A 13,140-nucleotide genomic window follows, 5' to 3' on the forward strand; every position below is an offset into this window, starting at 1 on the left:
CTCTACCTCTCATTCTACCTCTCTTCTCCACTCTACCTCTCATTCTACCTCTCTTCTCCACTCTACGTCTCATTCTACCTCTCTTCTCCACTCTACCTTTCATTCTACCTCTCTTCTCCACTCTACCTCCCATTCTACCTCTCTTCTCCACTCTACCTCTCATTCTACCACTCTTCTCCACTCTACCTCTCATTCTACCTCTCTTCTCCACTCTACGTGTCATTCTACCTCTTCTCCACTCTACCTTTCATTCTACCTCTCTTCTCCACTCTACCTCTCATTCTACCTCTCTTCTCCACTCTACGTGTCATTCTACCTCTCTTCTCCACTCTACGTCTCATTCTACCTCTCTTCTCCACTCTACCTCTCATTCTATCTCTCTTCTCCACTCTACGTCTCATTCTATCTCTCTTCTCCACTCTACCCCTCATTCTACCTCTCTTCTCCACTCTACCTCTCATTCTACCTCTCTTCTCCACTCTATGTCTCATTCTACCTCTCTTCTCCACTCTACGTGTCATTCTACCTCTCTTCTCCACTCTACATCTCATTCTACCTATCTTCTCCACTCTACGTCTCATTCTACCTCTCTTCTCCACTCTACCTTTCATTCTACCTATCTTCTCCACTCTACCTCTCATTATACCTCTCTTCTCCACTCTACTTCTCATTCTACCACTCTTCTCCACTCTACCTCTCATTCCACCTCTCTTCTCCACTCTACGTCTCATTCTACCTCTCTTCTCTTCTCCACTCTACCTTTCATTCTACCTCTCTTCTCCACTCTACCTCTCATTCTACCTCTCTTCTCCACTCTACGTGTCATTCTACCTCTCTTCTCCACTCTACGTCTCATTCTACCTCTCTTCTCCACTCTACCTCTCATTCTACCTCTCTTCTCCACTCTACCTTTCATTCTACATATATTCTCCACTCTATCTCTCATTCTACCTCTCTTCTCCACTCTACCTTTCATTCTACATATATTCTCCACTCTATCTCTCATTCTACCTCTCTTCTCCACTCTACGTGTCATTCTACCTCTCTTCTCCACTCTACGTCTCATTCTACCTCTCTTCTCCACTCTACCTCTCATTCTACCTCTCTTCTCCACTCTACCACTCATTCTAACTCTCTTCTCCACTCTATGTCTCATTCTACCTCTCTTCTCCACTCTATGTCTCATTCTACCTCTCTTCTCCACTCTATTTCTCATTCTACCTCTCTTCTCCACTCTACGTGTCATTCTACCTCTCTTCTCCACTCTACGTCTCATTCTACCTCTCTTCTCCACTCTACCTCTCATTCTACCTCTCTTCTCCACTCTATGTCTCATTCTACCTCTATTCTCCACTCTACCTCTCATTCTACCGCTCTTCTCCACTCTACCGCTCATTCTACCGCTCTTCTCCACTCTACGTGTCATTCTACCTCTCTTCTCCACTCTACCTCTCATTCTACCTCTCTTCTCCACTCTATTTCTCATTCTACCTCTCTTCTCCACTCTACGTGTCATTCTACCTCTCTTCTCCACTCTACGTCTCATTCTACCTCTCTTCTCCACTCTACCTCTCATTCTACCTCTCTTCTCCACTCTATTTCTCATTCTACCTCTCTTCTCCACTCTACGTGTCATTCTACCTCTCTTCTCCACTCTACCTCTCATTCTACCTCTTTTCTCCACTCTACGTGTCATTCTACCTCTCTTCTCCACTCTAAGTGTCATTCTACCTCTCTTCTCCACTCTACGTGTCATTCTACCTCTCTTCTCCACTCTACCTTTCATTCTACCTCTCTTCTCCACTCTACGTCTCATTCTACCTCTCTTCTCCACTCTACCTTTCATTCTACCTCTCTTCTCCACTCTGTCTCATTCTACCTCTCTTCTCCACTCTACCCCTCATTCTACCTCTCTTCTCCACTCTACCTGTCATTCTACCTCTCTTCTCCACTCTACGTGTCATTCTACCTCTCTTCTCCACTCTACGTGTAATTCTACCTCTCTTCTCCACTCTACCTTTCATTCTACCTCTCTTCTCCACTCTGTCTCATTCTACCTCTCTTCTCCACTCTACCCCTCATTCTACCTCTCTTCTCCACTCTACCTGTCATTCTACCTCTCTTCTCCACTCTACGTGTCATTCTACCTCTCTTCTCCACTCTACGTGTAATTCTACCTCTCTTCTCCACTCTACCTTTCATTCTACCTCTCTTCTCCACTCTACGTCTCATTCTATCTCTCTTCTCCACTCTACCTCTCATTCTACCTCTCTTCTCCACTCTACATCTCATTCTACCTCTCTTCTCCACTCTATGTCTCATTCTACCTCTCTTCTCCACTCTACGTGTCATTCTACCTCTCTTCTCCACTCTACCTCTCATTCTACCTCTCTTCTCCACTCTACCTCTCATTCTACCTCTCTTCTCCACTCTACGTCTCATTCTACCTCTCTTCTCCACTCTACCTTTCATTCTACCTCTCTTCTCCACTCTACCTCTCATTCTACCTCTCTTCTCCACTCTACCTCTCATTCTACCACTCTTCTCCACTCTACCTCTCATTCTACCTCTCTTCTCCACTCTACGTCTCATTCTACCTCTCTTCTCCACTCTACCTTTCATTCCACCTCTCTTCTCCACGCTACCTCTCATTCTACCTCTCTTCTCCACTCTACGTCTCATTCTACCTCTCTTCTCCAATCTACGTGTCATTCTACCTCTCTTCTCCACTCTACGTCTCATTCTACCTCTCTTCTCCACTCTACCTCTCATTCTACCTCTCTTCTCCACTCTACATCTCATTCTATCTCTCTTCTCCACTCTACCTCTCATTCTACCTCTCTTCTCCACTCTACCTCTCATTCTACCTCTCTTCTCCACTCTATGTCTCATTCTACCTCTCTTCTCCACCCTACGTGTCATTCTACCTCTCTTCTCCACTCTACGTCTCATTCTACCTCTCTTCTCCACTCTACCTCTCATTCTACCTCTCTTCTCCACTCTACATCTCATTCTACCTCTCTTCTCCACTCTACCTTTCATTCTACCTATCTTCTCCACTCTACGTCTCATTCTACCTCTCTTCTCCACTCTACCTCTCATTCTATCTCTCTTCTCCACTCTACGTCTCATTCTATCTCTCTTCTCCACTCTACCCCTCATTCTACCTCTCTTCTCCACTCTACCTCTCATTCTACCTCTCTTCTCCACTCTATGTCTCATTCTACCTCTCTTCTCCACTCTACATCTCATTCTACCTCTCTTCTCCACTCTACGTCTCATTCTACCTCTCTTCTCCACTCTACCTTTCATTCTACCTCTCTTCTCCACTCTACCTCTCATTATACCTCTCTTCTCCACTCTACTTCTCATTCTACCACTCTTCTCCACTCTACCTCTCATTCCACCTCTCTTCTCCACTCTACGTCTCATTCTACCTCTCTTCTCTTCTCCACTCTACCTTTCATTCTACCTCTCTTCTCCACTCTACCTCTCATTCTACCTCTCTTCTCCACTCTACGTGTCATTCTACCTCTCTTCTCCACTCTACGTCTCATTCTACCTCTCTTCTCCACTCTACCTCTCATTCTACCTCTCTTCTCCAATCTACCTTTCATTCTACATATATTCTCCACTCTATCTCTCATTCTACCTCTCTTCTCCACTCTACGTGTCATTCTACCTCTCTTCTCCACTCTACGTCTCATTCTACCTCTCTTCTCCACTCTACCTCTCATTCTACCTCTCTTCTCCACTCTACCACTCATTCTAACTCTCTTCTCCACTCTGTCTCATTCTACCTCTCTTCTCCACTCTATGTCTCATTCTACCTCTCTTCTCCACTCTATTTCTCATTCTACCTCTCTTCTCCACTCTACGTGTCATTCTACCTCTCTTCTCCACTCTACGTCTCATTCTACCTCTCTTCTCCACTCTACCTCTCATTCTACCTCTCTTCTCCACTCTATGTCTCATTCTACCTCTCTTCTCCACTCTACCTTTCATTCTACCTCTCTTCTCCACTCTGTCTCATTCTACCTCTCTTCTTCACTCTACGTGTCATTCTACCTCTCTTCTCCACTCTACCTGTCATTCTACCTCTCTTCTCCACTCTACGTGTCATTCTACCTCTCTTCTCCACTCTACGTGTAATTCTACCTCTCTTCTCCACTCTACCTTTCATTCTACCTCTCTTCTCCACTCTACGTCTCATTCTATCTCTCTTCTCCACTCTACCTCTCATTCTACCTCTCTTCTCCACTCTACCTCTCATTCTACCTCTCTTCTCCACTCTACCTTTCATTCTACATATATTCTCCACTCTATCTCTCATTCTACCTCTCTTCTCCACTCTACGTGTCATTCTACCTCTCTTCTCCACTCTACGTCTCATTCTACCTCTCTTCTCCACTCTACCTCTCATTCTACCTCTCTTCTCCACTCTACCACTCATTCTAACTCTCTTCTCCACTCTGTCTCATTCTACCTCTCTTCTCCACTCTATGTCTCATTCTACCTCTCTTCTCCACTCTATTTCTCATTCTACCTCTCTTCTCCACTCTACGTGTCATTCTACCTCTCTTCTCCACTCTACGTCTCATTCTACCTCTCTTCTCCACTCTACCTCTCATTCTACCTCTCTTCTCCACTCTATGTCTCATTCTACCTCTCTTCTCCACTCTACCTTTCATTCTACCTCTCTTCTCCACTCTGTCTCATTCTACCTCTCTTCTTCACTCTACGTGTCATTCTACCTCTCTTCTCCACTCTACCTGTCATTCTACCTCTCTTCTCCACTCTACGTGTCATTCTACCTCTCTTCTCCACTCTACGTGTAATTCTACCTCTCTTCTCCACTCTACCTTTCATTCTACCTCTCTTCTCCACTCTACGTCTCATTCTATCTCTCTTCTCCACTCTACCTCTCATTCTACCTCTCTTCTCCACTCTACCTCTCATTCTACCTCTCTTCTCCACTCTATGTCTCATTCTACCTCTCTTCTCCACTCTACGTGTCATTCTACCTCTCTTCTCCACTCTACCTCTCATTCTACCTCTCTTCTCCACTCTACCTCTCATTCTACCTCTCTTCTCCACTCTACGTCTCATTCTACCTCTTTTCTCCACTCTACCTTTCATTCTACCTCTCTTCTCCACTCTACCTCTCATTCTACCTATCTTCTCCACTCTACCTCTCATTCTACCACTCTTCTCCACTCTACCTCTCATTCTACCTCTCTACTCCACTCTACGTCTCATTCTACCTCTCTTCTCCACTCTACCTTTCATTCCACCTCTCTTCTCCACTCTACCTCTCATTCTACCTCTCTTCTCCACTCTACGTCTATCTACCTCTCTTCTCCAATCTACGTGTCATTCTACCTCTCTTCTCCACTCTACGTCTCATTCTACCTCTCTTCTCCACTCTACCTCTCATTCTACCTCTCTTCTCCACTCTACATCTCATTCTATCTCTCTTCTCCACTCTACCTCTCATTCTACCTCTCTTCTCCACTCTACCTCTCATTCTACCTCTCTTCTCCACTCTATGTCTCATTCTACCTCTCTTCTCCACTCTACGTGTCATTCTACCTCTCTTCTCCACTCTACGTCTCATTCTACCTCTCTTCTCCACTCTACCTCTCATTCTACCTCTCTTCTCCACTCTACGTCTCATTCTACCTCTCTTCTCCACTCTACCTTTCATTCTACCTATCTTCTCCACTCTACCTCTCATTCTACCTCTCTTCTCCACTCTACTTCTCATTCTACCACTCTTCTCCACTCTACCTCTCATTCTACCTCTCTTCTCCACTCTACGTCTCATTCTACCTCTCTTCTCCACTCTACCTTTCATTCTACCTCTCTTCTCCACTCTACCTCTCATTTTACCTCTCTTCTCCACTCTACGTGTCATTCTACCTCTCTTCCCCACACTACGTCTCATTCTACCTCTCTTCTCCACTCTACCTTTCATTCTACCTCTCTTCTCCACTCTACCTCTCATTCTACCTCTCTTCTCCACTCTACGTGTCATTCTACCTCTCTTCCCCACACTACGTCTCATTCTACCTCTCTTCTCCACTCTACCTCTCATTCTACCTCTCTTCTCCACTCTACCTTTCATTCTACATATATTCTCCACTCTATCTCTCATTCTACCTCTCTTCTCCACTCTACGTGTCATTCTACCTCTCTTCTCCACTCTACGTCTCATTCTACCTCTCTTCTCCACTCTACCTCTCATTCTACCTCTCTTCTCCACTCTATGTCTCATTCTACCTCTCTTCTCCACTCTATGTCTCATTCTACCTCTCTTCTCCACTCTATTTCTCATTCTACCTCTCTTCTCCACTCTACGTGTCATTCTACCTCTCTTCTCCACTCTACGTCTCATTCTACCTCTCTTCTCCACTCTACCTCTCATTCTACCTCTCTTCTCCACTCTACCTCTCATTCTACCTCTCTTCTCCACTCTACCACTCATTCTAACTCTCTTCTCCACTCTATGTCTCATTCTACCTCTCTTCTCCACTCTATGTCTCATTCTACCTCTCTTCTCCACTCTATTTCTCATTCTACCTCTCTTCTCCACTCTACGTGTCATTCTACCTCTCTTCTCCACTCTACGTCTCATTCTACCTCTCTTCTCCACTCTACCTCTCATTCTACCTCTCTTCTCCACTCTATGTCTCATTCTACCTCTATTCTCCACTCTACCTCTCATTCTACCGCTCTTCTCCACTCTACCGCTCATTCTACCGCTCTTCTCCACTCTACGTGTCATTCTACCTCTCTTCTCCACTCTACCTCTCATTCTACCTCTCTTCTCCACTCTATTTCTCATTCTACCTCTCTTCTCCACTCTACGTGTCATTCTACCTCTCTTCTCCACTCTACGTCTCATTCTACCTCTCTTCTCCACTCTACCTCTCATTCTACCTCTCTTCTCCACTCTATTTCTCATTCTACCTCTCTTCTCCACTCTACGTGTCATTCTACCTCTCTTCTCCACTCTACCTCTCATTCTACCTCTCTTCTCCACTCTATGTCTCATTCTACCTCTCTTCTCCACTCTACCTTTCATTCTACCTCTCTTCTCCACTCTGTCTCATTCTACCTGTCTTCTTCACTCTACGTGTCATTCTACCTCTCTTCTCCACTCTACCTGTCATTCTACCTCTCTTCTCCACTCTACGTGTCATTCTACCTCTCTTCTCCACTCTACGTGTAATTCTACCTCTCTTCTCCACTCTACCTTTCATTCTACCTCTCTTCTCCACTCTACGTCTCATTCTATCTCTCTTCTCCACTCTACCTCTCATTCTACCTCTCTTCTCCACTCTACCTCTCATTCTACCTCTCTTCTCCACTCTATGTCTCATTCTACCTCTCTTCTCCACTCTACGTGTCATTCTACCTCTCTTCTCCACTCTACCTCTCATTCTACCTCTCTTCTCCACTCTACCTCTCATTCTACCTCTCTTCTCCACTCTACGTCTCATTCTACCTCTTTTCTCCACTCTACCTTTCATTCTACCTCTCTTCTCCACTCTACCTCTCATTCTACCTATCTTCTCCACTCTACCTCTCATTCTACCACTCTTCTCCACTCTACCTCTCATTCTACCTCTCTTCTCCACTCTACGTCTCATTCTACCTCTCTTCTCCACTCTACCTTTCATTCCACCTCTCTTCTCCACTCTACCTCTCATTCTACCTCTCTTCTCCACTCTACGTCTATCTACCTCTCTTCTCCAATCTACGTGTCATTCTACCTCTCTTCTCCACTCTACGTCTCATTCTACCTCTCTTCTCCACTCTACCTCTCATTCTACCTCTCTTCTCCACTCTACATCTCATTCTATCTCTCTTCTCCACTCTACCTCTCATTCTACCTCTCTTCTCCACTCTACCTCTCATTCTACCTCTCTTCTCCACTCTATGTCTCATTCTACCTCTCTTCTCCACTCTACGTGTCATTCTACCTCTCTTCTCCACTCTACGTCTCATTCTACCTCTCTTCTCCACTCTACCTCTCATTCTACCTCTCTTCTCCACTCTACGTCTCATTCTACCTCTCTTCTCCACTCTACCTTTCATTCTACCTATCTTCTCCACTCTACCTCTCATTCTACCTCTCTTCTCCACTCTACTTCTCATTCTACCACTCTTCTCCACTCTACCTCTCATTCTACCTCTCTTCTCCACTCTACGTCTCATTCTACCTCTCTTCTCCACTCTACCTTTCATTCTACCTCTCTTCTCCACTCTACCTCTCATTTTACCTCTCTTCTCCACTCTACGTGTCATTCTACCTCTCTTCCCCACACTACGTCTCATTCTACCTCTCTTCTCCACTCTACCTTTCATTCTACCTCTCTTCTCCACTCTACCTCTCATTCTACCTCTCTTCTCCACTCTACGTGTCATTCTACCTCTCTTCCCCACACTACGTCTCATTCTACCTCTCTTCTCCACTCTACCTCTCATTCTACCTCTCTTCTCCACTCTACCTTTCATTCTACATATATTCTCCACTCTATCTCTCATTCTACCTCTCTTCTCCACTCTACGTGTCATTCTACCTCTCTTCTCCACTCTACGTCTCATTCTACCTCTCTTCTCCACTCTACCTCTCATTATACCTCTCTTCTCCACTCTATGTCTCATTCTACCTCTCTTCTCCACTCTATGTCTCATTCTACCTCTCTTCTCCACTCTATTTCTCATTCTACCTCTCTTCTCCACTCTACGTGTCATTCTACCTCTCTTCTCCACTCTACGTCTCATTCTACCTCTCTTCTCCACTCTACCTCTCATTCTACCTCTCTTCTCCACTCTACCTCTCATTCTACCTCTCTTCTCCACTCTATCACTCATTCTAACTCTCTTCTCCACTCTATGTCTCATTCTACCTCTCTTCTCCACTCTATGTCTCATTCTACCTCTCTTCTCCACTCTATTTCTCATTCTACCTCTCTTCTCCACTCTACGTGTCATTCTACCTCTCTTCTCCACTCTACGTCTCATTCTACCTCTCTTCTCCACTCTACCTCTCATTCTACCTCTCTTCTCCACTCTATGTCTCATTCTACCTCTATTCTCCACTCTACCTCTCATTCTACCGCTCTTCTCCACTCTACCGCTCATTCTACCGCTCTTCTCCACTCTACGTGTCATTCTACCTCTCTTCTCCACTCTACCTCTCATTCTACCTCTCTTCTCCACTCTATTTCTCATTCTACCTCTCTTCTCCACTCTACGTGTCATTCTACCTCTCTTCTCCACTCTACGTCTCATTCTACCTCTCTTCTCCACTCTACCTCTCATTCTACCTCTCTTCTCCACTCTATTTCTCATTCTACCTCTCTTCTCCACTCTACGTGTCATTCTACCTCTCTTCTCCACTCTACCTCTCATTCTACCTCTTTTCTCCACTCTACGTGTCATTCTACCTCTCTTCTCCACTCTAAGTGTCATTCTACCTCTCTTCTCCACTCTACGTGTCATTCTACCTCTCTTCTCCACTCTACCTTTCATTCTACCTCTCTTCTCCACTCTACGTCTCATTCTACCTCTCTTCTCCACTCTACCTTTCATTCTACCTCTCTTCTCCACTCTGTCTCATTCTACCTCTCTTCTCCACTCTACCCCTCATTCTACCTCTCTTCTCCACTCTACCTGTCATTCTACCTCTCTTCTCCACTCTACGTGTCATTCTACCTCTCTTCTCCACTCTACGTGTAATTCTACCTCTCTTCTCCACTCTACCTTTCATTCTACCTATCTTCTCCACTCTACGTCTCATTCTATCTCTCTTCTCCACTCTACCTCTCATTCTACCTCTCTTCTCCACTCTACATCTCATTCTACCTCTCTTCTCCACTCTATGTCTCATTCTACCTCTCTTCTCCACTCTACGTGTCATTCTACCTCTCTTCTCCACTCTACCTCTCATTCTACCTCTCTTCTCCACTCTACCTCTCATTCTACCTCTCTTCTCCACTCTACGTCTCATTCTACCTCTCTTCTCCACTCTACCTTTCATTCTACCTCTCTTCTCCACTCTACCTCTCATTCTACCTCTCTTCTCCACTCTACCTCTCATTCTACCACTCTTCTCCACTCTACCTCTCATTCTACCTCTCTTCTCCACTCTACGTCTCATTCTACGTCTCTTCTCCACTCTACCTTTCATTCCACCTCTCTTCTCCACTCTACCTCTCATTCTACCTCTCTTCTCCACTCTACGTCTCATTCTACCTCTCTTCTCCAATCTACGTGTCATTCTACCTCTCTTCTCCACTCTACGTCTCATTCTACCTCTCTTCTCCACTCTACCTCTCATTCTACCTCTCTTCTCCACTCTACATCTCATTCTATCTCTCTTCTCCACTCTACCTCTCATTCTACCTCTCTTCTCCACTCTACCTCTCATTCTACCTCTCTTCTCCACTCTATGTCTCATTCTACCTCTCTTCTCCACCCTACGTGTCATTCTACCTCTCTTCTCCACTCTACGTCTCATTCTACCTCTCTTCTCCACTCTACCTCTCATTCTACCTCTCTTCTCCACTCTACGTCTCATTCTACCTCTCTTCTCCACTCTACCTTTCATTCTACCTATCTTCTCCACTCTACGTCTCATTCTACCTCTCTTCTCCACTCTACCTCTCATTCTATCTCTCTTCTCCACTCTACGTCTCATTCTATCTCTCTTCTCCACTCTACCCCTCATTCTACCTCTCTTCTCCACTCTACCTCTCATTCTACCTCTCTTCTCCACTCTATGTCTCATTCTACCTCTCTTCTCCACTCTACATCTCATTCTACCTCTCTTCTCCACTCTACGTCTCATTCTACCTCTCTTCTCCACTCTACCTTTCATTCTACCTCTCTTCTCCACTCTACCTCTCATTATACCTCTCTTCTCCACTCTACTTCTCATTCTACCACTCTTCTCCACTCTACCTCTCATTCCACCTCTCTTCTCCACTCTACGTCTCATTCTACCTCTCTTCTCTTCTCCACTCTACCTTTCATTCTACCTCTCTTCTCCACTCTACCTCTCATTCTACCTCTCTTCTCCACTCTACGTGTCATTCTACCTCTCTTCTCCACTCTACGTCTCATTCTACCTCTCTTCTCCACTCTACCTCTCATTCTACCTCTCTTCTCCACTCTACCTTTCATTCTACATATATTCTCCACTCTATCTCTCATTCTACCTCTCTTCTCCACTCTACGTGTCATTCTACCTCTCTTCTCCACTCTACGTCTCATTCTACCTCTCTTCTCCACTCTACCTCTCATTCTACCTCTCTTCTCCACTCTATCACTCATTCTAACTCTCTTCTCCACTCTGTCTCATTCTACCTCTCTTCTCCACTCTATGTCTCATTCTACCTCTCTTCTCCACTCTATTTCTCATTCTACCTCTCTTCTCCACTCTACGTGTCATTCTACCTCTCTTCTCCACTCTACGTCTCATTCTACCTCTCTTCTCCACTCTACCTCTCATTCTACCTCTCTTCTCCACTCTATGTCTCATTCTACCTCTATTCTCCACTCTACCTCTCATTCTACCGCTCTTCTCCACTCTACCGCTCATTCTACCGCTCTTATCCACTCTACGTGTCATTCTACCTCTCTTCTCCACTCTACCTCTCATTCTACCTCTCTTCTCCACTCTATTTCTCATTCTACCTCTCTTCTCCACTCTACGTGTCATTCTACCTCTCTTCTCCACTCTACGTCTCATTCTACCTCTCTTCTCCACTCTACCTCTCATTCTACCTCTCTTCTCCACTCTATTTCTCATTCTACCTCTCTTCTCCACTCTACGTGTCATTCTACCTCTCTTCTCCACTCTACCTCTCATTCTACCTCTTTTCTCCACTCTACGTGTCATTCTATCTCTCTTCTCCACTCTAAGTGTCATTCTACCTCTCTTCTCCACTCTACGTGTCATTCTACCTCTCTTCTCCACTCTACCTTTCATTCTACCTCTCTTCTCCACTCTACGTCTCATTCTACCTCTCTTCTCCACTCTACCTTTCATTCTACCTCTCTTCTCCACTCTGTCTCATTCTACCTCTCTTCTTCACTCTACGTGTCATTCTACCTCTCTTCTCCACTCTACCTGTCATTCTACCTTTCTTCTCCACTCTACGTGTCATTCTACCTCTCTTCTCCACTCTACGTGTAATTCTACCTCTCTTCTCCACTCTACCTTTCATTCTACCTCTCTTCTCCACTCTACGTCTCATTCTATCTCTCTTCTCCACTCTATTTCTCATTCTACCTCTCTTCTCCACTCTACGTGTCATTCTACCTCTCTTCTCCACTCTACGTCTCATTCTACCTCTCTTCTCCACTCTACCTCTCATTCTACCTCTCTTCTCCACTCTATGTCTCATTCTACCTCTATTCTCCACTCTACCTCTCATTCTACCGCTCTTCTCCACTCTACCGCTCATTCTACCGCTCTTCTCCACTCTACGTGTCATTCTACCTCTCTTCTCCACTCTACCTCTCATTCTACCTCTCTTCTCCACTCTATTTCTCATTCTACCTCTCTTCTCCACTCTACGTGTCATTCTACCTCTCTTCTCCACTCTACGTCTCATTCTACCTCTCTTCTCCACTCTACCTCTCATTCTACCTCTCTTCTCCACTCTATTTCTCATTCTACCTCTCTTCTCCACTCTACGTGTCATTCTACCTCTCTTCTCCACTCTACCTCTCATTCTACCTCTTTTCTCCACTCTACGTGTCATTCTATCTCTCTTCTCCACTCTAAGTGTCATTCTACCTCTCTTCTCCACTCTACGTGTCATTCTACCTCTCTTCTCCACTCTACCTTTCATTCTACCTCTCTTCTCCACTCTACGTCTCATTCTACCTCTCTTCTCCACTCTACCTTTCATTCTACCTCTCTTCTCCACTCTGTCTCATTCTACCTCTCTTCTTCACTCTACGTGTCATTCTACCTCTCTTCTCCACTCTACCTGTCATTCTACCTTTCTTCTCCACTCTACGTGTCATTCTACCTCTCTTCTCCACTCTACGTGTAATTCTACCTCTCTTCTCCACTCTACCTTTCATTCTACCTCTCTTCTCCACTCTACGTCTCAT

This window comes from Coregonus lavaretus (genome assembly GCF_964263955.1).
Source record: "Coregonus lavaretus genome assembly, chromosome: 37".
Lineage (NCBI taxonomy): Eukaryota > Metazoa > Chordata > Actinopteri > Salmoniformes > Salmonidae > Coregonus > Coregonus lavaretus.